At 45.6% G+C, this 24,025-nt stretch overlaps 1 protein-coding gene and 1 pseudogene across 3 annotated transcripts in view; both read left to right on the plus strand.

Moving 5' to 3' along the window:
* Positions 1-24,025, plus strand: part of SNX25 (sorting nexin 25) — a 1,510,914-nt gene that overhangs the window by 559,461 nt on the left and 927,428 nt on the right. The window lies entirely within an intron of this gene.
* On the plus strand, positions 11,164-13,066 carry LOC147728746 (polypyrimidine tract-binding protein 2-like; annotated as a pseudogene).

Below are 24,025 nucleotides of genomic sequence, written 5' to 3' on the forward strand. Positions count from 1 at the left end.
CTAGGAGCAGAGAGGTTATGTATTAACATAAATTCTCCCGGTTCTTTCTTGGGCACAACCCCAAGGCAGAGCAGACAAAACCTTCTAGGTGTACAGACTCAAACGGGCCAGCCCCCCTCCCCAGGCCCACTTCCTTGACAATTTTTGCTGCAGCCATCTGCCGGTTGGTAAGAGTAAGAGTGGGTAATCAATCCTGCTTCTTGCCCCCTCTATCCTTAGACTTATTGAAGCACTTTGATTCGGGATGTGAGGACAAGCCGCAGAATGAGCAATCTTGCTTGAATTTACATGACCCAAGAGGCCTAGAACTGGAACGGTTATTGAAGTCCCATCATGTCCCCTTCCTCCATCCTCCTCCCCCACCCGGCCTGCTGTTGGAACCTGACCGAAAAGGGCTGTCAGGGGACAGCGTCCTGGCACAGGTGTTTCATATGGCGCAACCATAAAACAAAGTGGGGCTAGTTGCCTTAACTCTCCTAAACTCTTTGCCATATTTTTACATCCCCCACCGCATACTCATCATGTGCACATGCAATCCTGTTCTGGAAGCATGCCAGCTGGGCGCTCAAACCACTGAAACACTGATCCAAGATTGCCTGATAAATGGGAAACCCTTTAATCCAATTGACTGATGATTTCTCCACCATCCGTAGAACCAGTGACCACAGTCCTTGAAGTGCTCACTCTTTACACCGGTTTGCTTCCTCCCTATCGGGCTTGCCCAGAAGTAGATTTAAAGATATCCACATAAGGCCCCCTGCAAATCTTTTCTTTCACTTCAGCCACAATATGCCTGCCCAATTGATTCTGCCCTGACCGCACCTCCCCCAAAACCTAGACGTGGCAACAGGGTTGTCGTACCTGCATTTGTGGAATCCTGGAGAATTGGGGGCTGCCACCACTGCTGCTGCATCCCTTGTGCTGGTTCAAGTAGGGTCTAGCTCACAACTGGAGACCCATGGCCCACAGCCAGATTATACCCTGTGAATTGACTCTCCCCTGAAGCGGCGCCTGAGTCCGCTGCAGGAACAGCAGACCCTGTTTGGACCCGCCTGCGGCTCTGATAGGTACGTAAGTAGTCTCCTGGCCTTCTCCACATCATTCATCCGTACATACAAGCAACAACTTAGCACCCAATTATAGCCAATACACCACCCAAAAAAGCCCTGTTTCCAGGCACACCTCTCGATGGCACACCCCTGCAGCCCAGCCTCAACTGGGCCTCCATGCTGAAGCCACTACCACGTGCTAAGTAACAGGGTTCAGGTGAGTAAATACTCAAGCCCGTGCAGCTCACAGCTGGCCGGATGCCCAAATCAGCTGATCCTCGAATCGCTGGGGTGCATAGTGCAGCGGACTTGCCTGCAGCAAAGAAAAACTGAAAAAAATGAGATTGTTATGAAAACCCCATGCGGGGCAGCCAACGGCGTCTTTTCTTCCGGGGCAGTGAGCGGTAAAAGAGACCTCTTCTGCGCCCCTCTTGAAGGGGCGGGTTCGCGTGCACACTAGATCGGGGCTACCCAGATGCTTTTAACCTCTTCCGGTTTGCCGTGCGCGTGCCAGCAAGTGCCTACTCTTATTGCTGGCTGGTGCAGGCAGCATCACTCGCCCCAGCCCTTCCGGCAGTTCACGGTGTCAAATCATAGTCGCCGCTCCCCCTTGGCGGGGGCGCCTTAGCATTCCCCACTCGTATAAGCAGAATTTCTTTTATTATAATTTTATCTGGTCATGATCTTAAAATTAGGCAAATTGTGTTGCACTGAAGAGTTCTTTGTCTTCTCATCTGCTGGTACACTAGTGATGTTTGTAGCAAGCAGACTGCTGTGTTCAGTCAGCTCTGTATCCTAATCGTTTCTCGTCTTTCTTGTTCTGACCATGGTGCATGCCTGTCCGCTTAGTTTCCTTGACATTGGAGGATAATTAATTCGACATTGAGCTCCATCTTACTCTAATCTCTTGCTTGTGTTGCGGTGTTTGCATGCAGGGTACACTGCACAGTTCAAGCGGGCATTCTTATTTCCACATCAAATCAGCCGTGCAGTGTCAGTTCTTAGTGGCTCCCTCTATTAGGATGCAAAGCTGTCTCTGGTTATGTCCTCCTGGCTTGGAACACTCGAGCATCTGGCAAATCCTGCCATTTTCATGCGGTTGTATAAAGTGATGTCTTGTTGATCCCTTGCTGTTGGATAAAATGAAGGGCAAAAAGCAAGTTACTGAGCATAGATGTTCATGACCAGCTAATACCAATGCGTTGTTGTTCAAGGTTAAAGGGTCTTGGCTCAATAATTCTCGCCTCGGTGCCTACTCTAATCATGGGTCTCATGCTGCAACTCTGGGCAATAGCTTTCTTAATCTCCACAACGGTCCCTACAACACTGGGATGCCTGGCTTCACCTTGGGGTTGCCCAGGAGGGGCATTTCACAGGGAGAGCCAGGAAGGGTTCCACAGCGTTATACAGCGCCGGGACGCCCCGTTGCTGGGGCAGCTGTGCGCTTTACAAGTATACTACATTTACATTTACATTTATGGAAATTTTTCCTTTTTAAATTGATCCTGGGCTGCTTTTTTGTATGCTGGGTATGTTACTCTTTTTGCAGGTGCCTGGAGTAAACCTTCTTAACAGTTGCCATTTCTTAAAATGCAGTTAACTAAACTCATTTTTTTAAGTAATTGTTGAGAATTTTTCTGTTTAAAATGTTTTGCTGCTGCTAGAAATATTTGCTTGCAAGTGCGATTCTTTGTACTTGCCTTAACAAAGATGGCTACTATTGTTTAATTAATGGTTATTTTGATGGAACATTTCTAGTCTGAGGATTACAGTCTCCTAAAACGGGCTGCTGACTATGATTGGTTATTGGTTAGCCAGTTCAGTCTGAATAAGTCATAGGACACGGTTATACATTTTTTTTTCATATTCTTCTGTGACGTCTCACCTCCAAAGCTGCCCTGTAGTTAAGAGGGTATGAGATAAAGGCGGGCGCCACGGACACTGCTAGTCGGCGGCAAAGGAAAAAATAAACAAGCATTGGCATAGCCAATAAGTCTTGCCTGTGGGATCTTATAAGTGTTTTTCCAGACCTATTGGCTTTCCAATATGTTTAAGCTATGTTGTAGAGCAATGTCCCAAGAGACGCATTACTGTTTCTTTCAGAACGTGTATTCTCTCCCATTGCTACCAATAAAACCGATATCTGCACAATCTAAACCCAACATTTCTGTTTTTAGAAAATGCAAATACCAATGGAGGAACTGGCTCTTATTGTCAACTGCAAAGTGAGTTTCCTAATGAGAATCAGCCCGGGTCTCAGAATCTAGGTGTTTTTAACTGATGCAGTCCATAATATGTGTGTTTTTCCTAGTGCCAATATACAGCGCTAATCCGTGCCAGGGTGCTATAATAGGAAACCCGTCAAACAGTAATACGCTGGAAGATGGAGGAAACACGCTTACATGGAGCAAAAATGTCGATATGCGCTGTATAAAATAGAGGCTCCTAATATACAGTTTGCGCATATCATACCGAGGCTCCTCCAAGGGCAGTTTTGCGCGAAACACGTGTTTGCAGCAAATGATCCGTTTGTGAGGATTTTGTGACTGACAATGTTGCTGATTACATCGATTTCAACAAAATGCCGAAAGCGGAGCAAACTGGCGCGTGAACGGAAGGCACTAGCTTTTCCTCACCAGTATGGCTTCAGATCTGCGTTCTTGCACTCATAGTGTTTTAACCCGAGGCCGAGGGGACCAGTGTACAGTGACCCGACAGCGTCCGAAGCACAGTGGGCTCCAGATAAGGATGTTAGCAAACCAAGGTGTGCGTGCCTATGGAGGTGGGCATACAATTTTACTGAATTGTGGGGTTTTACGAACTTTGTGTAGCGCACTGCAAAGAGCTGTGAAGCGCTTAATGGCGCACATTTTATTGTAACCAGACCATTTACACAGCTGTGTTTGCCCAGCCGCTGTCTTTTTTGCCTTTGTATTTTACATTTTGTTCCTACACCTGGAAAACTGGCAGGACCGGCTCTTGGAAAACTGGCAGGACCAGCGCTTGGAAAACCAATGAACCTTGTTCAACGCCGCGGTCAAGTGGCACGTAGGGTGCATACCTTCTGCGCCCCCCATTGACACTCTGGAGTGCATTCCCATGCCTGACTGTGTGACCCCCTGGAAGCAAAGCGCCTCGTGGCCATGGCAGCGGTACTAGCGAGGAACACAGCGTTTCCACAAGAAGGTCTATTGAGAAAATAAAGATCTGCTCTTCCACTGGTAGAATCAGTGTGGCTGATATCTTGTCAGGGACAAGGGGTGGTGTTCAATGGATGAAACCTGACCCAAAACAGATGGCAGCATGCGCGCGGCTGCTCACTCCTGAGAGCAAAATGCTCTGGGAGTAAACATTTCCCAAAAAGCTGGGACATTCACACGCCTTTGGCCAATTGCGTGCTAAAGCCAGACGCAAAGGCCAATAGCACGTGAGCACCACACGCTCAAGCTTGTAGAAAAGCTGAAGTCATTCCAAGAGGCCGATTTCCTAGAGCTGCGCATGCGCGCTGCGCTAGGCTCAACCTAAAAAAGCTACTTATAATTTGCAGTGAGGACAGCCGAGACCTCCTACTGTCATAGAAGCACAGCTGGATAGACTACTGGAAGTTCTGAGGGGCTGGCAGGAGGTCTTATTAAGTACGTTGCGGCTGATGTGGACTAGAAAGACCACCTGCACGGAGAGGGGGTGTGCGCTTAGAGCGTGCACCAACATTTATTGTTACTTTGTTCACTACTTCTCAAATATATTCGTGCAGGGCCTCTGAGGCAAGCACTGATGAAGAACTCGAGATGGTATGCAGTCTGCCTCGCACTCAAAATGGGGTACAGTACCAATGACTTGCCCAAAGATCCTTTTAACATGACATGCTGAGGCTCCTAGCTAAGTTGCCTGATTGGGTGAAAAACAATACATCTGTGAAGACTTGTTGCTAGACAGCCCAAGCTCACCCTGTATGTATTGCACACACCAGTGCAATAAAGTAAAAGATAATTATCTTTAAACATCATATTTGATGCTTCAGATAGCCCAGAAGTGTGTGTTCTAGATAGCAGAGTATCACAGCCAGATTTAAAGCATGTATTTAAAAAACTCTTTATTGTTGGGTTTTTACAATGAAAGTAAAATAAAATAAAATAAAAAAGATTCCAGGATTTTTGCATTGCAAAGAATCAATGAGCATAAATAGCTCATGAACAATACAGAGTGGGACATGGGGCTACAGAAGGGCGATACAGAGCAAGAAGCCAACAAGCTTACAAACATTAAACATCAAGTAATGGGAACAGTTTAAGCAAGTCTGCCCTCTGTGTCACCAAAGTCGCTGTCCGAGGACGATAGTCCCCCAACGCCCCCCCCCCCCCCCTCAACTGGTCCCGCTGCAGCATCACCGTCAAGGTAGTGGTGGGTATTGCCTGGTCCCTTTCTCTTTTGACTTGGGTCTTGAATGGGAACCATATTCTATCAAACTTGTACATCTTATCATTAATTAGGCCGTCAGGCGCTCCATTGCGTACGTTCCACACCTTGGTCCACCACAGGGCAAGATTTAGGGGGCAGGGGCTTTTCTAAGTATGGCTGTTTATAAACGCATGCATTTTAAAGTGTATAATGCAACTGTACCTGACACCAGTGATATTAACTGCTCGTTGTAGAAGTTTAATTAGTTCAATTTTACCATATGTACATGGCATGTTGGGTGATATAAGACACAATGTACTTTTATATTTTTATCCAAAGTCACTGTGCAATGTGGTTCTCGTAGTTTTTTAAATTCAACTTTCTGAAAAGGGAATTAGAAATGCCTGTTTCCCAGTGACTTTGGGTGAAAAGCCCGCACTGACTGAAGACTTCACATGCCATTTGGTGTAATTTAAAGCTGTGATAACCTATCCCTCCTGTTAGACCTGACATCATTGGCTTGAGTCTCTCCTCCATTTTTTCTGTTTGCCTCCACTGTTTTACGATGTTTTGCTGGTATATGCTTTCGGCGCTGTGCCGCTGCTGATCAGTGCCACAGCGCAAGTGCTCCCTATGTTAAATTGATGTATCGATTGTATCCATGTTTGGCTTATTTGGTTTACTATCAGTCCCTAGTCTAGTGCACCAGGAGTGCCGGGGCTTGTAAATACAAATGCCGCTCTTGGGCTTGCAGCACGTGTTGTGCCACCCACAGGAGCGGCCTCGTAAAAGAATGTCTACGGGTCGGTCATTTCGAGACCCACGTGCAGCCTAGTGCTGTCACGCAGGCTGCGCAAGTATACCTACTTGCCAGCCCCTCAAACCTTCCCTTGACTTCATGTTAGTCACCCCTATGGTAGGCCCACGGGCAGGGTGCATTGTAAGTATAAGGTAGGACACGCCTGACCAAGTTGGCATGTCCTAATAGTGAATTACAGCCATCTTCGTTCTTCACTATTGCGAGGTAGCCTGCTCTCCATTAGTTAGAATGGGCCGCCGGGATTATTACTGCTATGATCCTAGCTGGCTCGGGGAGCATGGTGCAATGTCGAGTTTGGTATCCCTGAACTCGGGGTTTAATTACGCATCCGTTGGTGTGGATGGTTTTTGGACTCTGGGTTTGAAAATAGCACTTTTAGAAAGTGCCTATTTTCTTGTCTAACCATATCTGGTTTCTGCTGGTCTTGCGTGTGTGTGACAGGAGCTGGGTGGCTCCACAGGTCTGGATGAGTCAGTGTGGGATGAGTGGGACATTTGCGTTGAGAGTAGGGGGAGAGTAGTTGCTGATAGCCTGCCCTGCCTGATACAATGCTGGCTCCACCTCCTGCCAAGCGGCTGATGGCTCTGTGCCTGCCATGGACGATCCTAGCCCCACCTCCTGCCAGGAGGCCGATAGCTCTGCTCCTGCCAGTGTCAATGCTGGCTCCACCTACTGCCGGGCGTCGGAGGACCCAGCCCTGCTCAGTGAATAAGCCAGGTGCTTCTGCCTGGCTCCACCCACAACAGACCCAGGATGTTGGGAAAGTCACCTGCATGGACAAAGGGATCAAAGCCGAAAAGGGGTATAAGAGAAGGACCCCTGAACTACGAAATCAGATCACTTCTGACAAGGAACCCTGTAACCAAGGACAAGAGACCTGCTGATCTAAGGACTTGCCTACCCCTTCTGCCAGTGTGCTGTTTGCTGGGGGGAATCCTGCAGTGCTTCTTTATTTTTGCCAAGGAACCAGGAGAGAGGAACTGTGTGTGTACTCTCACGCTTGCTAAGAAAATCTCCAAGGACTGGAAGGGTGCCAGTCTCCTGCTGAAGTCACAGGGCTAAAGGACTTCATCTGCTTAAAGTACTATTGCTGGAACCTGTGAATCCAGCACCTCTGAAAGAGCCAGCAATCTCGACGCCGACGGACGTCGCCGAACCCAGCTCGACACCGTGAGTGACGGCTCAAGTGTCCCGCTTCCTCGACGCCGGCCGCCGGGCCCGACCGACGCCAGCCGTAACGCCAGTGAGTAGTGAGTTCGGCTCCAGCTCCAAGGGACCTCGTGTCTGTACCGCTGCTGATCGCATCAACTGTGTGCCTTCTCGACGCCGTGAGCGCTGCTCACACTTTGCAACCGCATCATCGACAACGACGCCTGCTGAGGCCTGATCGACACCGAAGACGCGACGCCGGATTGCTCGACGCCGCTGATCATCGTGTGCTTCATTTTCCAAGATACTGTGTTGTTGAGGGTCCGTGTGACTCCGGGCTCGACGTAGCGCTCCTCGCGGTCGACGCCGAACCTTTGGATTAACTTTGCCTCGTCGTCGAGTAGCCCCCGTGTGGGTTACCTTGTTGCTAAGAACTGTGTTTCCAAGAAGGAGATTTGCTTGATACGAAAAGACTTTGTGCTAAAGAAGAAACTACCTTGAACCATTTTTCCCTTCCCAGAGTATTTATCAAGATTGTACATATTTTTATCGTTATTTGGTCTTGTGCTAAGCCTTATATAAAAATACTTATTTTTATAATACTACTGTGTCGTGTCCATTTGTAGTGTATTCACTTTATTACTGTATGTGGTCATAAATGCTTAACGCACAGCCTCCGAGATAAGCCTATCTGCTCTGCCAAGCTACCGAGGGGGTGAGCAGGGGTTATCAAAGGGTGTGATCCCCTTGCCCTGACTAGAAAAGGTGTGTCCCTATTTGTCAGAAGTGCATACCTCTGCCAACTAGAGACAGCCGGTTCTAACACCTCCCTTCACCCTGCTTATACAGTGTGGTATTGTACCTGTGGTTCTGAGGCATGCTTTCACATCTGCCCAAACTGTTCACCCACAAATACAAAGCACTGCACAAAGTAAGATCCTCTTACCTCAACCACCATCTACACTTTTACCAACCCACCCGATGACTGCACTCAGCCTGTCTCTCCCTTGCATGCTTCCTCCGTATACACAGAAGCAGAGTCCTTGGTCGTGCGTTTTCACTTGTGGCTGCCAAACTCCCCAACACATCAGGGCCTCAGCCTCACTTCTTAAATTCTGAAAAAAGCTGAGCTGGCTATTCAAATAACTCTGCGCCTATTCACCTGCTCTGCACCTGGATACTCACACGGGTGACTAGTGTGCTCTACAAATCCACATAACATAACATAACATAACATCTGCTGCCTGTGCTGTTTTAAGGCGTCTCTTGTTGCACCTTGCACTATTCCTAGCTTCCTGTGCTGCATCTGGTTAATGAGAAAGACGTCTGCAACTGCTCACTGTAGTTGCCATGTGCTGCGCAAGAAAGAAATCTTGCACAGCTGCTGCTCATGCTAAAACTCTTTTATGTTTCTAGGCATGGTAATGAGATTGTATGGGTGGAAGGATGAAGATAAGGGAGGATAAAAAATCATTCAATTGTAGTGATAGAGCTGTTTATAATAAGGAGGTAAACTTAGTAATTTGGGTTTATTTCTTATTGAATGGATTCCATTAGTATCTCTGTATCCTCATAAGGGGAAACATACTTTACAACGTAACTGGTACAACGCTGTACTGTTACGATGCAGCTTTAACAACGAAAGTCGTTACGACTTTCGCTGGAGGGCGCTCTAGGATAGGGGATAGTTTAATTTACTATCCAACACCTTCCCTAATATCCACGGGGACTGGTGTTGGGAAAGTAAATTAAACTATTCACTATTAGCACCCCCCCCCAATGCAAGTCGTTGTAACGACTTGCGTTGTTAAAACTGCGTCGTAAAGGGACGCATTGTAACGGTACGTGTTGTATTTTCATACATCCCCTCATAAGGTAAACCCATTAAGACCCTTTCTTTTCTTAAAGGCTTCAGTAATTTAATTTGACGTAATGCTCTGCCTTTAAACCCCTATTCAATAAACTAAGCATGGGCGAATTTTGCAAATTTCCCCACGAAATCGTGGATTTTTTAACAATTGCACTATACTCAACTGGAGTACTTTCTACTGGCTAATCAGTAAGTGCTACCTCGTTGGGTAAATGTATTGTACTTTTCCTACACAACAGCTGCTTAAAGGCCCAGAAAAGTTGTCTTCAGTGACCCTGTGTGTCTGTAACTTTGCCACCGCGCCCATAGGCGCCAAGGTCCCTCGAGTGAGCTGTCCATCACAGTGGGGGAAAGGGCGGGAAGAGGTTGCATAGCCTAGTGTGTGTGGGGCCGGGCTTCTGTGCGAGTTCACATGCCTCTTGTTTATAAAGGTAAGAGACCGATCAGAGCAGCAGATAAGGAGAAAGCAGTAAGTGCTACCTTGTTGGGTAAATGTTTGTGCTTTTCCTACACTACAGCAGCCTAAAGGCCAGGCAAGAGTTGTCTTCAGTGACCACGTGTGTCTGTAACTTTGCCACAGCGCCCATAGGCGCCGAGGTCCCTCGAGTGAGCTGTCCATCACAGTGGGGAAAAGGGAGGGAAGAGGTTGCATAGCCTAGGGGTGTGGTAAGGGGCCAAACGGGCGGGGTTTCTGTGCAAGTTCACATGCCTCTAGTTTATAAAGGGTCAGAGACCGATCAGAGCAGCAAATGAGGAGAAAGCAGTAAGTGCTGGTCACTGGAAGTACAGGGGGATTGCGCTCGAAACTAGTGGATGCCTAGACCCCCATCACGGATTACAGCTAATTGTAGACTGTAGATCTGGGGAGAAAGCACACCTGCCTAGCATCGACCGTACTCACTAGATTCTTGGGCTGATTATAATGCGTTACTGAATTTGAGCTAAAACTCGGGCACCTGCTTTATATATAGCTGTAAGTGCTTCCTGCTGAGGTTTAATTTTTGTGACAGGAGCCTCGTTGCCTAATTTTAACTATTCTCTGACCCTGCTTCGAGGGTCAGAGCAGTGTCAGAGAATAGTTGCAAGTAGGCAACGAGGCGCTGCTCAAGAAGCACTTACAGGGTTACAGCAGGTGCCAAGTTGAAGTTAATTTCTTTGTAATCATTTTGTATATGGTTACAAAGAAATTAGCTTCAACTTGGGCACCTGCTGTAACCCTGTAAGTGCTTCCTGAGCAAAATTCGTCCCACTCGCGGATTCTGCCACGATTTCGCGCGATTCGTGGATCGCGAAATCGCGGAACGAATTTTCTGCCCATATTTACAATAAACCAATAAAAATGTTCTTTAATGTGTCCCGATGTCACACTGACTATAGAGCATATTGATATCTTTGAAGCTAATAATACCGCAGAAACACCTGATATTTTAGGGGCAGGCTGCAGAGGCGAGATGCTTGAAAAAGAATGTTGATGGTGTAATTTTGTGTGGTGACCAGTGTTCCCAGTAAATTGCTCGCACATCTGTTCCCCCGAGCGCGCAGTGCTGCGTGTGGAGCTCGCACCCACAGCACATCCCGGGAGAGCATTCGCGCGGCCGCTTTTATAACGCGAGCGGCGCGAAAAATTTCAATTCCTGGTTGCGGTGGCTCCTGCACTCGCTGCTGTTTTTCCTTCTTAATGAAGCCCGGCTGGGGGCTGTTTGTGGGCCTTTGTGAAAGTATTTGTTAATTGCATCACCCTAATGCACTGCAATGAACAAATATTTTCACAATGGCCCACAATCAGCCCACAGCCTCCCTCCTTTAAGAGAAGAAATTCAGTTTTGTCGCAGTTTCGGAGGTGGTTGCATCATTGTATTTGCCATCGCAGTGGCGACCTGTTCGGCAATGGACGGCATTGTCGCTGATGTTGCAGTTGGTGTGAAGAGAGGATCAGACGAACTGCTTTCAGTAGGTGTGCTTAACGGGCCAAATTCTAATATGAGCAGCATCGTTGTTACTGCTAATGGTAATGATAGCAAGAAATTTAAATGAGATAATAAAATAGATTCTTCACCTTCCTGTGTCCTCCACATTCGGAAGTTGCCCGGTGAAGTAACAGACGGAAGTAATTGCTTTAGGTTTGCCTTTTGGCAAAGTTACCAACATCCTTATGCTGAAGGTAAACATTCTGGCGGTTTTGGGTATGGGTAGTAAAGAGGCAGCAATCACAATGGTTTATTACTACGCAACAGTGACTCCCAATCTTCGTAACCAACCTGTCTATATCCAGTACTCTAATCATAAGGAGTTAAAAACAGATAGTCCATTAAATCAGCGAGCTCAGGCTGTTACATCCGTACGTACATCAAATTACTATCTAGCTGGGACAGCTGGCTACATTTCAGTTTATCTGGCCAGAGTCCAGGTTTAATAATAATTATTGACAACATGTACGATCCTGTGACACTTGATGTCCTTCACCAGATATTTTCAAAGTTTGGTGCGGTCTTGAAGATTATTACATTTACTAAGAATAACCAATTTCAAGCTTTGCTGCAGTATGGTGATCCATTAAACGCACAGCAAGCACAATTAGCCTTGGATGGACAACATATATATAATTCCTGTTGTACTCAGGGAATTTTTTTCTAAATTGGTGAATTTAAATGTGAAGTACAATAATGACAAAAGTAGGGACTACACTCGCCCTGACCTACCATCTGGAGATGGACAGCCATCATTGGATCCAGCTATTGCTGCAGATTTTGCCAAAGAAACCTCTCTGTTAGGGCTTTCAGATACAGCTCTTCCACGAACTTTAGGGGCCATATGTATCAAGCAAATCCGCATTCGCAAAGGCCGAAATTCGCCTTTGCGAATGCGAATTTGCTAAATGGTATGTATGAAGTAAAATGTGGTGCAAAACAAGGAATCGCAAAATTTGCGAATCCTTATTTTGCAATTGCATTTAAGGAATCGCAAATTTTGCGATTCCTTAAATGCAATGTAAGAAGCAAAACAATTTTGCAAAATGCCCTTAGGGAATCGCAAATTACTACCAACTTCTAGTTGGTGGTAAGTTGCGAATTCCTTGAAAAATGCAAATTTTTGCATTTTTCAAAGTGCCATGTGACGCACATACATGCCTTTAGGGCATGTATGTGCGCCACATGTGCACCCATGCATATTTCAGGGGTGAAACAGGGTGTCCTTTGGACACCCCTGCACCTGTGAAATTATTCTCAATTTGCGATTATCAAATTGCGAATCGCAAATTGAGAATAACTTCCCATTCATACCTATGGGCCTCCTGGCCCATAGAAATGAATGGGAAAGTATTCCTTAATTGCGATTCACAATTTGCTAATCGCAATTAAGGATTTTGTACATACATACCTATTTGCGATTCTCAAATAGCGATTTCTTAAAAATCGCTATTTGGGAATCACAAATCAGTTTGATGATAATTATGGCCCTAAGTCCCATGGGTATTCCTAATGCTGCGGCGGCAGCTCATGCTGCTGGTCGTGCTGGTATGGGTGGAATGACACCTGGCGACTATACTATACTCTTGGTTAGCAATCTAAATGAAGAGATGATTGCGCCCCAAAGTCTGTTTACCCACGTCTGTGTTTATGGGGATGTGCAGCGTGTGAAGATTTTACACTATAAGAAAGATAGTGCTCTCATACAGATGACTGAGGCAAACCAATCTCCACTTGCAATGAGTCATCTTAATGGTCAAAAATGTATGGAAAAATCATTCGAGTAACTCTCTCCAAACATCAGACAGTGTAGCAGTGCAACTACTCAAAGCCTTTGGTGTAACTTCAGAGGACTTTTTATAGTTTTTTCACAGTCTGATCATTTCAGAACTTAGGTATTTTTAATATTATATTCAATGAAGTCATAGTTGTTGCTTATTTATCTTATGCAACTAACAACCATTGACAAAGTCAATAGTCCTGGCTTGTTTTAGGTATAATGTTACTTTTTGTATTATATATCTGGATGCAATGAGAGAGGCAGCACAATAATGGCTGATTGGCACACTATGCTAAGCACAGACTTTTAGTTTACGTGTTTTTAAGCCATGCCCTTAATTACCTCAGGTACGCCCCTTTGAGAGACCCCCCAGTTTTTTCATCCCACTTAAAGCCTTGAGCAAGCCTAAAAACACCACGCGTGCTTTCAGAATCCCTAACATATATTAGTGATTCTGAATGCACACATGCATATCAAGGAAACCATCTTCAGAGCTGATAAGTAAACTCATGACTATCAGTTTAAAAGAGTGGAGTAACCCCCGCCTTGGGAGTGAGTGCCAGTTCTGTTTGCAGAGAGTCTTGCCCTGATGACTTTGAATAATTTTTAAACAGATTATTGCAAATAGCATTTTCCTTTAATTTATTTTTAATCTGGGTAATGTGTGAAATTGTATTACAGACATTTTATGACATGTGTTTTTGTTTCATGCAACATCAATATTTTTTTTAATTTTAGATCCAAAAAGAATCTGATATGAGAAATGGGAGGATGTCACAGTGATTATTTGCAGTAGTATCAGTGGGTTTCTACTGGGTTACAATATTGGAAAAATAAATTACTATCCCTGAATATTAACTATAAATACATTTGGAATTTGAACCAGTGTGTCTGTGCACTGTTTATGATCTGGTTTAATGGATGCGAGAAAGGTGAAACTGGATCATAAATTCAAAGCTGATCCACACAGAGGCCCCCAAAATACATTTGGCCTAGGGCGCTCAAAGTCCTTAAGATGTCTCTGAGCCGCTGATGTCTAGTTAGTTAGGAAAGAAGAGGTTCACTGGTACTGTGGAATGAGGCCAGTTGCCCCGGTTTCCTAATATATATTAGTGTAGCTTTGGTTGCAGATGCTCTTCATTGCACTTTCTCATTTCGAACATGACACAACCATTGTACGCCAGTTACCATACGAAGGCCACCCGCCAAGCTGGACCGGGCCTTAGCAGGCATCGGGCATTTGCCTGGGAGGCTGGAAGGGTGGGGGTCAGTTTTGGAGCAGTGGGGGCCATTTTTGCTAATGGGGGCAGTTTTGCAGCGTTGCTGCAATATGGGCCCTGAGTAATAAAAGCACCAGTGCTGGGGACCGGTTTTAAGCAGTAGTGCTTGACACTTGCCCCCGCCCCCAACCCCCATCCTTCATACCACCTGTGGTGCGTGGGAGCCGCTGCAGCAAAATGGCCAGGGCTACTTTGGGTTCCCAGTCTGGCTCTACCTACCCCATAAAACAGGCCTCCTCCATTTCAGTATCTAGGTAATTTATCTGCACAATCAAGCAGGAACCCCAGTGTCAGAACCCTTGTCCCTGGACCCACACATATGGTAAAGTTCTTGGCGCATAACTTTGAGGGAACATTGGTGGTGACCCCTCTCAGTCCTTTGTAGGGAAACTTCTCCAGATATCTTTATGCCATAGGGTAAATGGTGGCTCCCGGAAGCGCTGAAAGGGCCTAGGACTAGAAAACCTGCTCCTGCAAAGGCAAGTCATTCCAACTCCACAGAGAACCCAAAAGTGCCACAATCTTTAAAACCTATAGGTAACGGTCCTCAACATAATTTGTAAAACTATAGGCTTATCCATTCCATGTTTTTGATTTGGAGAGCACAAAACAGCTTAATTGAGTCACACTCATAACCCCTTGTAGGACCTGCAATCCTTCTGCTGATATTTTGTATTGTGTATAAGAGGCAAGTGAGCATTTTGTACAAAACTATTTGTATTGGGTCTATATGCATCCTACCCATGTAAGTTTTATGTGTGGTCTATATCCAACTGTTTATCAGCTGCTGTACATCTGCTGGAATTATGCCTTTCCCTGACCTGATAGCATGCATAGAGGCAACCAGAGGGGAGTCTTCATCCACTTCAAGATACACCCTGTCTGGTGTGCACTGAATTGTGGTTTTTAGTTGTTTTAGGAGAGCCAATCCTAGCAACTCATAAGCACATGTTTCAGAAATCAGGATTTCAATGGGACTATCATGAGGCTCGTTGCTAACACTTTGGTGAATCCCACACATGTTTTCTTTTGTCCAGAGAGAGGAGTCTGTGGGATTTTGCTTTTGGTCAGGGATAAGCTCTATATACCTGTCTCCTTGTACATTCGGGCCCTTATTATCCACTGGGATGATAGTTCAATTTAACCTTTTTTTCGGGCACTCCTAACAACAAATTTCCAAATTAGCGTGGTAAGGGCATTCTTCCTCATCATACACATAGTGAGTCTTTATCATTTATGTTCCTTAAACCTTTGGGTCAAAGTAATTGTTTGCTTGTTGTGCAGCCTGGCTCTGTGTATTTTGCCGTTGGTCTGAGCTGTTCATTGACACTCGCCCAGTTCCCCTTCCTCTCTGTCTGCGTGGGTGGGGGGCAGTCCCAGGCTGAGTGGAGCTGACCACCGCAGTTGTATCAACCCTGTTGTTGCTGTTAGGGTCTTATGATAAATGTACCTGGTGACGTATGTCATTGCGGTGTGGAAGATCTGAGTAGTCCTACTCTTCCTTGCCTCATCCTCCTCTAGGTGCGCTATACACCTCGCCTTTCTGCGTGAGGACCTAAGGTTTTAGGTCCTTATGTTTATTTTCATTAATATCTTCCTCCTTTGATTACTCATATTTGTGAGCCAATTGCAATAGCTCAGGTATTTGCTTAGAGGACCATGTAGGATTGTACTGACAGATGGCATCCTTAATGTTATTTAATAAGTTGTTAACAAAGTAGGACCCTAGTGCGTGTTGGGTACTATTATTGGAAGGCTGTAACCACTGGATGCAGAGAATTCCTTCTGTATCGTAGAGAAGACAGCTGTAACCTTTTTTCCATGTTCCTGTTCGCAGTTTTAATCTTGGTATAGTTTGTGTCTCAGCTGTAATATTTCATCTATCCTCTTTAGAAGTTTCTCTGGCAATTGTTTCATTTCATCCGACATGCCCTGTTAATCCCTCTTACCATTTTCAATTTCTATATCGCCCCATTTAATTCCTAGGTCCACATTTTCCTCCCTCCGTACTATCTTCCAAATTCCATCGGGCAGAATAATGGAAAACAACTGTTCAATAGCTTCTAATGTTGGGTGACCTTTTTAGGTCGAGCTAGAGTGCGTATGCGAAGCATGCGTCTAGCTCGACAACTATTGTTGTCAGTCTCCTGGGAATCTGAGACCGGGGTCGGACACGCGCGCCGATTGGTGTCTGTGGACGAGCACGTCCAGGCCGGCGCTGTGCCCATCCCCTGCCTCAGATTTCCTGAAGTTCGCAAACCCACACATGCACGCACGCGCGCACACAGACAGACAGAAAGACACTCGTGCGCCCACCCCCCTCCCTCCCTCCCTCCCCTCCCCTACTCATCGGGCTCTTTTAACACACACACGCATACATACACACACATACATACACACGCATATACACACACGCGCACACATAGACACACGCGCACACACAGATACACGCGCACACACAGACACCAGGTTGTTCTCGCGTGTCTCTCGACAGCCAGCGGGTCATTCTTGGCAACAGGCGGGGGCCACGGGGCTCTCCACGAGCACAGGAGCCCCGATAGCTGACACGCAAATCTTCTGGCGGGCACATGAGCGCGGGGTAGGCTCCCGTCTGCTTCCTGTATTTTTCCGGCCCGGCCCCCGTCCCAACAAAGGTTGCCTGGCTTCCTGTTGAAGCCGGGCTGCGGCGGTGAGTTTGGTTTCACGTTATCATTTCCACCTTACAAAGAAAATTACTGTTGTAATCTCTCTTCCCTTATGTTAAATGTAGGCGAATCCAAGTTTAAAGGTCGGTGTTGTCTCGAGCTTCGCAGGCCCCATACACATTTACTATCACAAGAGGTCGCTGTGAGCAGCAGCAGCGCTCGGTTACCCGGCCGCACAGATGAGCGTCAGCCTTCTCGGTCTATGAATTCGAAATAAATCAACGTGTGAAATACACTCAGGTTATTTACACTTTGTGTGTGAGCTTCTTATACGCACCATTTTTAGCTTTACAATAAATTGTACAAACAAATCCAATGTCGATATAAAGGCCAGGAGGAAAAATAGTGTTTGCGCCGCTCAGCAACAGTAGCAGTTCTCTGTACCAACCTAAAAGTGCAGCTATCAATCAATGGTTCAGCAGGTGCACTGGCACCAGGTGCCTGATGGGTCCACTGAACCCCGATTATTGTTAGATTTTACTGTAGTCTCTGGCTCTCTTTGTCATGCTTACTTGCACCAGGGCCCAGGGAACCGTTGCTATGGCACAGGTGCAAACGTTTAGTTTGAGCAGAGGGCTCTCGCTTGCTTGTCTCCATACCCTACCAACTGAGCCACGTGTTGTTAAATAAATGAAAACATTTATATTTGTCAAAACTGCTACTGGGTGTACATTAGAGAGCTACCAGTCTTCCTTCCAGAGTCACAACACATTTCCTTCTACAACCCCCTAAATTACACATAACTAATTATCTGCACTAGGGCAACATTAACCCTTTCACTGCCTTTGTGAAAAAAATGTCCTCATAATTTCGCAAAAGAAAAGGGGCCATGACTCATTAGCTAGCAACTTATCCTGTAATGTTGGATTGCAGGAAAACCGCAATTTAGCAGCAGGAAAAATTAATCACAGGGAGAGCTCTCCCAACGCCGTTCTCATGGCCTCGGTTTGGGATTCCTCACGCTAAACTATCATCATCTGGTGCTTTGCTGTGAACAAGGGCCAACCTGCAGCAGCATGTGGTGCACGAGGAGCTCATTGGGAAGCTGTCATGATAGGGTGCGTTCAGGTCTAGCCTCCCTGGGTCTTAAATGGACCACTACAGCTTCCCATCACGGTAGGTCTCCCAGGCAGCCTCTGAGACTAGCCGCTCAACTTAAAGCAAAGGAATGAGTTAATCACTCAATGACCACCAAACCATGACTGACACAAAGGGTGCAGAAGGGTCTGCCAGTTAAAAGCACAACTGGCATACTTCTGCAAAGAGCTCCACCATCTCTCTTCCACGTTTCTGAGAGACATTCATGGATATGATTGATAGCCATCTCTCACTCTTATCTGGTTGCAGTGCTGTGTAAATGAACTGGTGTTTGTCAATTTAAAATATGTGCTTGTGTTTTGTCTTGTGGATGGACAGGACTCTGTTTTTTCGTTAAATATATACACACTACTTAACTAGTTATACCTGCACAGAGTTGAGCTACCTCTATTTTGGAGCCACTTCCTGAGAACACAGCCTGAGTCAGAGCCGAGCATTTGGTTCAAGGCATTTCTGAAATTAACCACCTGTTATGGACATCACTGCTCTGCTCGAATCATGGTAAAGTGTCACTCATGGTGTCACACATAAGATACCGAAATGTCACACATGACCTGGAAATATCACACATGAGCAAGCCGAAAACTCTGCAGACATTCCTAAGCTCAATGTAAGATCAGCCCTTTATGTTCCCCTAACAATAGCTCTTGGGAGAGGCAATCCACCCAGATTCATACTCTAACCTCCCATTCTCACCAAACTGGAGTGTGGATACCTTTCTAAACATCGAAAAAAGAACTGCAGTGAAACGGCTTCTCATTCCGAGCTCTGCGTCTAAAGCAGGCTCCACTGACAGTATAAATAACATATGAAAAAACAGTCAACACTTTTCTTTCTAAGTCCTACATTTTTAGGTCTCGCTGAAGCAATGCGTAAGCATTGCAGCAAGATTCTAGTAAGCAGTCCGAAAAGTCTACCCAAGCTGCGGATTAGACACAGTTCATGTGAGACAGGCACGTGCACGCCATCCACATCACACACCACCATTTGTCTGTGCCTCGGCATCAGACTTCAAAGGCTGCCACTCCCCCCCAATCAGACTTCAAAGGAAGCCGCTCCAGCGCCACGCTTTTCTTTTCTTTTAACCCTCCATGGAAGTGCATGCTTTTTGCTCTCTCCCTATGCGCTGATTCCCCCTTCACACCCATACATACTATGTTGCTCTCTTGCCCATTCTTCACCAACCTATGGGTGAATTTTTTGTTGTTTTGCTAAATAACTTTTGCCTTCTACGTAAAGTGGGAGTGCATCTGCCTCTGCATCGGACTTCAAAGGAAGCCGCTCCCCCGCCCCCCTCCCCCATCAGACTTCAAAGGAAGCCGCTCCCACGCCACACTTTTTTTTCTTTTAGCCCTCCATGGGAGTGCATGCTTTTTGCTCTCTCCCTATGCGCTGATTCCCCTTTCACATCCATACATACTAGGTTGCTCTATTGCCCATTCTTCACCCACCTATGTGTGAAATGTTTTTGTTTTGCTAAATAACGTTTGCCTTCTATGTAAAGTTGGAGTGGGGGATATTTTTATTAAATGGGTTCAACTGTTGGGGGATATTTTTATTAAATGGTTTCAGCTACAGCCTGCATTCATGGATACAGAGGGTGTTTATTAAATATCCATTTTCATTCTAGTACAGCAGATACGGTCCAACTTTTTATATTTTCTCTGTCTCTGGAACTTGGCCCGTGGGCGTTAGACAACGGGACAAGACGTTGCAGATTTGCCCACTCAGCTGAATTTTTTTCTGTGTCCTGTCATTTCCTTTCAGGATTATTTTTGTTTGTCCAAATGCTATATGTGTCACATTTACAAAAGTTAAAACTTTTGGCATTGTAAATGACAAAGCTATTAATTTCACTATTTTCAAAACCAACACATAAATAAAAAATTGGTCATTTACAATACCAATAGCTCAAGCTTTCCTAATGCGAGACCTATTGCATTACAAATGCTTGTTTTAGTGTTATGTTCATTTGCCTGTACCACTCTTCTCTGTCCTGCTGACTGTCAGGGTATTGTACTGCAAACTTATGTGATTTTGTATGTGTCCAGGGAGCATGAACCCTAACTATAGGATTCTTGTCATTATACCCTGGCGCCTCCCTCAATGGCAGCGTTTTATTCACCTGTTGTGGTTCTACTGTGACCTGTTCTCCTTCACCCTCTACTCGCTCTGTTTCACGTTCCTCCACTGTCTTTCTCGCTTGCTCAGCCTTCTCATTTTTTCTTTTGTTGTGTATTTCCTGGCACCTTTCATGTAGGGTATTGACTTCATAAAACTACTCCACATATGCTAGTACTTTCTGGAATCTCTTATTCCTGTCCAAATAAACATCCTTTATAGCACCAGAGTATTATCTATCCCTCTTTATTAGCTCTAGCTAAATATATATTCACTCTATTTCCAAGTACCTTGCCACCACTTTATGTTTCTACTATTGCTTCTTCTTTGGCATGTAGTGCGTGATAGCACATCCTGTCAGTGAATCCCTTAGGAAAAAATGGCAACAGAAAAGTACGTAAACCCTGGGGCATTTGGGTTCTTCTCATGCCAAACATCATAGAGGCCATGATCCAGAAGTAACCCCCGTAAAGCAATGTATACAGATTTTTTCTTGCCACGGTACACTGAGTTAGATCTTCTATCAGCCCCTGCCCCCACATTAACATTGCAATCTCCACACAATAAAACTGGGGTAATCCATTGTGCCAGTTCTAAATTAATAAAGTTAAATACTTCTGGATCATCTAGATCTGAGCCGTATATATTGCAAAGTGTGAATCCTTGCCGTCCCCCCTTGAATTCCGCCATTACCCATCTTCCCCATTTATCTGCAGCCGTCTTTATACAATGCACCCACCCCCTCTTTTTCAATATCGCTACCCCTCTTTTAACTCCGGATTGTTTGAAGCAGACTACCAGCTCCATCCCCATGTTCTTTAAATATTCTCTATTAGCCCACGCAATGTGGGTTTCCTGTAAGCAAAGTATATCTATACCCAATATCTGTATGATCTTAGCTAACACTTGTCGTTTTCGGTGATCATTTAAACCACATACATTTAGTGTACAAATCTTAATCTTTCTAGCCATCGAAGTTTAATTTCTCTTATCATTCTTATACCTCTTACTTTAAAAAAAAATCTCTCAGCTTGTGTTTTGCATATTAGCAAATACAAATTTTAGTCCTCTGCTGGTGCCATTTTCACCCCCCCATCACCTAAACCCCGTGTCCCCCCCTTATCCCCCCTTTTCCCCCGCCCCTTCTATCCTGCCCTTCCCTCCCCCTCCCAACATTCCCATCACATGAGGCCCAAGGACCATAGGTCCCTGCAGTGATGGAGTACCGTGTCCCCCCCCCCCCCCCCCCACATACCCCAAAGACCAAAACTTTATCTTGCCTAAAGAAAGAATAGAATCACAAACAAACAAGAAGAAAATACAGAAGGACTATATAGTCAGCAGCCAATCTCTAGGGTTAGTTACATGGATATGTAAATTATATCACCATTATTATTCTATCTTCTACGTTCTACAAGGTTTCCAAAAACTCTTTCGCCTGAATTTCTGACTGAAAAAACCTGGTTTGACCTTTAAACATGACCTTGAGTTTCACCGGATTCTGCAGGTATACAACAGCCCCTCTCTTTTGAAAATCCGGAATTAGCTGCCTTAAATGCCATCTCTTAGAGACTGTTGCCTGGCAGAAATCCGGCCTAACGAAGAAATTACATCCCTTAGCCTTTGCTTTCTTATCTGGTCTAGGCAGGTCATAAATGTCTTCACGCGCTAAAAAGTTATTGAAGCATACTAGTATCGCCCTTGGAAGATTCTCTTGTCCTTGACGAGGTTTCCTCACATTGAAAGGAAACCTTTGTGCCCTCTGTACTTCTCGTGTCCATTCCCATGTATTCAATTCCGGGAAGGCTTCTTTCAACAGTTCTGCAATAAACTTACGCGGATTTGTACCTTCCAATCCCTCCGGAATCCCAAGAAAGCGTAGATTATGTCTGCGGGCATGATTTTCAAGTTCACTCAACTTATTAATCAGATCATCACGATGTGCCTTAATACTCTCCAGCTCTTCTTTCTGCGCTGCGGCATAGTCTTCGAGTACAGATATACGCGCTTCTGTTTCTGTAACTCTGTCTGCAGTTTCTGCTCCCAGTTTTATCGCCCGCCTTACTGCTTTTTTCACTTTACTACATGTGGCCTGTACACGTGTGATTTCTACTTTACTCTCGGCTCTATGACCCATCATAGTTTCATATATTGTGACATGGGTAATTTCCTGCGGAGGTGATGTCTCAGAAGCGCTTGGATCTACCCTTCTCGCTTCACTCGACGTTTGCCTCTCCTCTAGGGTTTCTCCTACTATCGAGCCAGATGCTTGAAGGTGATCTGGTTTATGTTGTTGCTTTTCTTTTTTCCTCTTAGTTCTCTTCTTTATAGTAGAGGCGCTACAGTTAGGCGATATCCTGCGTTCCCCCATTGACTCAGCGCCGCTACACACTATCACGCTATCACACTCTCCCCTGAGGCGGAAGCCGGGGGATCTCTACTCTATTCTTTTTAGAATTTCCCTGGACATTGTTGACTACAAATAGCGTCTTTTTAGAATTTGTAAATATTTTAAGCAGATCTTTTTTAAAAGCCCCTACCTCGGCGCGAGATCAGCGTCGCCCTGAGGCTGAACATAGGCTCTTCCTGCTCACAGCGCCGCCGTTCCCCAGGCGCCGACACGTCACCTGACCCACCTCACCCGCCATCTTGAGGGAGGTAAGGGTTGTGGTGTAGTGGTTGGACCCCTCCCACCCTCCTCCTCTCCCCATATGTATAAAAATACTAGACCACCCCGACCTCGCAGCGGGCGGGCACAGCGGGCGCGCCAAAGGCAACCCCGTCTGCGCCCGGGCGCGGGCCTAGGGCCATAACCCCTGCCCGCCCGTTATCTAACAGCACTCTAGCCTATTCTCAAACTTCCTTCTTGAAACTCCGACCATTGCCAGACACGAGTTGTACAAGGATGGATCCTACCTTGGCTTTACATGAACTCGCCACGAAGTGTCCGCACTGTAACAGTACAATACCTATAAAAACTGCCCCTGCCTATACCAATCAATTAACGACTATAAAAGAGGACATCATTGTAGTCGCTCTTATCAATGCTCGCTCACTATGCAAGCATAGTCAGGAGATAGCAGATTTCATCACAGATTTTAAATTAGACATTCTTTTTGTCACCAAAACTTGGACTGACGATTCCTCTGAGCCAGACCTGGTAATTGCAGTGCCTAACTGTTACAAAGTTTATCGTCAGGATAGAGTCAGGAAAAGAGGAGGTGGACTGGCCATTATAGCCAGAGATCGGTTCACAGTTAGAACGGCCCCCATTCCATCCACCTTTTGTGAATCTATGCAGTTCGGAATAAAGCTCTCCGCCCTTTTCAATTTTAAAGGGATATTGCTATGCCGCCCCCCTGGAACGAAGACTGGCTTCCTTGCCAATATTAATACCATAATGGAATCCTTAGCCACCGAAAATTCGTTTACGGTCTTAGGCGACCTGAACTTCCATCTAGAACAAGTCAATCAAATTGACACGTCTACCCTCATTTCCGACATGGAAACACTGGGGTTAAAACAATTAGTCACCGCTCCCACTCACTCGGCGGGCCACACCTTAGATGCCATATTTTCCAATGTTGAAGGTTTTCAAATAACGGACATTTTGCCCATGCCGTGGACTGACCACTATGCCATACTTAGTAAGATCACCATTAAGACCCACCCTAACAAGAAATTAACCTTAATGACTCAAAGTTCTTTTAAAGACTGGAAAAAGATAAATCAGTCAGACTTGAAAACAAAACTGGACCATACCCGCCCAAAGGTATCCACTGACCCCA

Source organism: Lissotriton vulgaris, chromosome 3_1 (genome assembly GCF_964263255.1).
Source record: "Lissotriton vulgaris chromosome 3_1, aLisVul1.2, whole genome shotgun sequence".
Lineage (NCBI taxonomy): Eukaryota > Metazoa > Chordata > Amphibia > Caudata > Salamandridae > Lissotriton > Lissotriton vulgaris.